This window comes from Arachis ipaensis, chromosome B02 (assembly GCF_000816755.2).
Source record: "Arachis ipaensis cultivar K30076 chromosome B02, Araip1.1, whole genome shotgun sequence".
NCBI lineage: Eukaryota > Viridiplantae > Streptophyta > Magnoliopsida > Fabales > Fabaceae > Arachis > Arachis ipaensis.
In genome coordinates, this window is record NC_029786.2 from 81,888,062 (window position 1) to 81,891,823 (window position 3,762).

Genomic DNA, 3,762 nt, shown 5'->3' on the forward strand with positions numbered 1-3,762 from the left:
AATTAAGTTTGTCAAAATCGTAGGGAGAGTTAGAGAGAGAAAGAGAAAGTTGAAACTTTTTAACTAATTACAAAGAATCACCACCATCAAAGCTATTAAATTTGAGTATATTAATTGGGCCAAGGATTTGTTACACCCACATTTTTGTAGGTTTATCATTAACCATCATAAAATAATTACAAAATGTACCCCCTTTTTTTTTTGAAAAATTTACTAATTAGATTTTGACCCCTCAAATTATTGGTTTTTAACTTTGTCCCCTTTCTCTTTCATTTTCAAATTCAAAGGCATTTAGAGAAAAGAGGTCTGCTAGAGTTTTTCTCTTTTTATCAATTTCTGCTAGAATTATCAATCCATGTCTCTCTCTCCCTCTTCCCCTACTCCAAATCTAAATAACTTCCTCTTCCCCTCGCTGTCGCAACCTGCGCCCGCCGCCGCACAAGACGACGCCGCCGCCGCCGCGCGCAAGACGCTGCATCAACACTTGATAAAATCTTGGTGTTTTCCTGTCTCCTTACTTTTGCAGCCTTCACCAATTAAATCTTGGTGGTTAAGTTGCTATTATCGTTGTGATTTTATTGTCGTTGTGATTTTATTGCTATGTTGAAAAGATTGTAACGTTTCAGAAGTCAGCTGGTTAGATTCTCTTGGATTCTCCCTCTCTTTATTTCTTTTACCTATTCGCTTTTCCACTCTTTTCTTTTGCCTTGGGCTTTAACTCGGTGGATGAGGAAATGGTACTTTAGAATAGATGAATACTTTGGTTGTTCTTTTTTGTAGGTCATTGGAAAATGATGGAAGATTGTTCATTAATATTAGCAAATTTTTTATGCTTCTGCAAATTTATTTTATTTTTAGCTTTTTTGTGTATTCTACTGTAAATTTCATCATGTATTTACAAAACTGTGTAGGCTTTCAGGCTCTCATCCAGTATCAATCACGTCAAAGTGCTGTTACCACTAGAAGTACACTTCAGGTTGTTTACAATTTACTAGGAGCTAGGCACTAATCAGCTTGTTAATTCTGATATTGCCTTGCTAATATTATGGTTATATTTCTGAAAAATTCTAGGGACGCAACATATATGATGGTTGCTGTCAACTGGACATTCAGTTCTCGAAGTAGGTTAAATTTATCTGAAGCAATTTTATCATTAATTGGTTTCTGGGTTCTAAAACTTACTACTTTTGGATGTTAAATTCATTGTTAATTGCAGCCTTGATGAATTACAAGTGAACTACAACAATGATCGATCAAAGAGATTTTGTTGGTTCTTTCTTTTTTAACATTTAATTTTTCCTACTTCAATATCTTTTATTTACATTTCGTATTCATTGTTTCTGTATTTTTTAATAATGTTCCGCAGGGACTTCACAAACCCAAATCTTCCAACAGAGCAGAAAGGCCGATCTTCACAAGTATGCTCTGCGTGACTCTTTTCTTTATCTATTTATCAACCAAAATTTCTTGTTAATCTTTTGGAGAGCCCATTCTAATATATTTTTCTTCCTTCATCTTCTACGAAATAGCCTAGATATGGTGATGCAGGGAGCATGTATGGTGTTCAAGGTTCTGGAGGTAGAGGAGGTGCTAAACCTTTTAAGTTGCTTTGGTTGGTTTGTCGTATTTGTATTATCTTTTTCTCTTTTTTCACAGCTGGAGGATATTCACAGGTGGGGTACCTTTCAAGCCAAGTCGAAGTCACTATTTGCTAATTTTAATGCACTATTGAATATATGAGGAAGTCATTATCCTTTTGGCATTTCATGCAAAGTAGCATTTGAAATGCCTAATGGTTTATGTCTCCTTTTTTTTTATTTAATTTTGCATTTGAAGAAACATTGGTGAATGTACTAAACACCAGGCTTGCTGGATTATTCGTAACTGATTTTGGAGATTGAGTTTTCTGATCTTGAAACTATTATTAATTTGAGTTTTTACCAATTTGTTTTGAATTTTATAGATGGCCAATGCTGCAGCAATTGTAGCTGCCTTTGGGGGAGGCTTGCCTCCTGGGGTAACCGGAACAAACGACAGGTGTACAATTCTTGTTGCAAATCTCAATCCTGATGTAAGCATGTTGTCCTGGAATTTCTGCGTTCTGCTATAAAGTTCTCTCTCTCCTCTTTTCCCCTTTTTTTCTTTAAAGTTGGCTCAAACTCTGTTTAAAATTCAGAGAATAGATGAAGATAAACTGTTCAACTTGTTCGCCATTTATGGGAACATTGTCAGAATCAAACTTCTTAGGAACAAACCAGATCATGCGCTTATCCAAATGGGGGATGGTTTCCAAGCCGAATTGGCAGTACATTTTCTTAAGGTTTGTTACTTAGGTGCTTATATCTTTACTAGAGGTTCTTGTGATTTTTATGGTTAATACTATCTCTCCAATGTAGGGAGCTATGTTGTTCGGGAAGCGATTGGAGGTCAACTTCTCGAAGCATCCGAATATAACCTAAGGTGCCGAAACACACGAGTATGTGAATTCAAATCTCAACCGGTTCAATCGCAATGCTGCTAAAAACTACCGGTATTGCTGCTCGCCAACCAAGATGATCCATTTGTCAACCCTCTCACAAGACATCACTGAAGAGGACGTTGTAAGCCTTGTGAAGGAGCACGGAACCATTGTCAACAGCAAGGTCTTTGAGATGAATGGAAAAAAGCAGGCTCTTGTTCAGTTTGGACTGAGGAGCAGGCTACCGAGGCCCTTGTCTGCAAGCACGCAAGACCACTTTCTGGCCCGGTGATTCGAATCTCCTTTTCTCAGCTGCAGAACATTTGATCGAGACTTTTGCTACCGACTCGAGCGCTACCGTCTTACGGTTCTTAAGCTTATTTGGGACAAGGATTATGAACTTGGGAAGGATAATATTTATGCAGATGATGCCACTTTCATTGTCTTGTAATGGTCGAATTGCTTATTAATATACAGATAAAACCTGTTCTCACTTCTCATTTCACTTTTATATATATTGCACTCACTTTTTAGGTTGAATTGGCATGATACTAGTAAGATCACTAGTTTTTGCACTTTCCGAAGATTGCACAACTACAGTAGGATCCAATATGGAACTACTATTTACGGAAGTTCTCTGTTGTGCCATGTTCACATCAATTTTTTAGTGTAGAACATGAATGAGCGACTCTAAGTTTTCTATCCTTTTTGTTATATCGTTAAACATACTCTTGACCTCCATATTTTTCATTGGAATAATCTTTTACTACTTACTCAAATAGTATTTTGTCTTGTACGGTACCATATAACCCCTTAAGATGAATATATAGTAAATTCGGTGATAAAAGATAAGATAAGATAAAAATAATACAAATTTTAAAATATTTTATTTCTATCTTTTTTTCAAAAAAAAAGTTATCTAATTAGAGTAAGAAGATAAGAAGTTAAGAATAATAAGATTATATAAAATAATCTAATTTTATGATTTATAATAAACTAGCTACTAGGGTTTACATGAGTAAGTAATTGATGTACAAATCCACTTCCGGGGCCCACTTGGTGTGTGCTTGGGCTTGGGCTTGAGTGTTGCACGTGTAGAGGTCCTTTCTAGAGTTGAACGCCAGCTTTTGTGCCAGTTTGGGCGTTCAACTCTGGTTTTGGCTCCTTTTCTGGCGCTGGACGCCAGATTTGGGTAGAAGGCTGGCGTTGAACGCCAGTTTACATCGTCAATTCTTGGCCAAAGTATGGACTATTATATATTGCTGGAAAGCCCTGGATGTCTACTTTCCAACGCAATTGGAATC

At 36.6% G+C, this 3,762-nt stretch overlaps 1 pseudogene; it reads left to right on the top strand.

Annotated features, from left to right (window-relative positions):
• Positions 356–2,958, top strand: LOC107627478 (annotated as a pseudogene).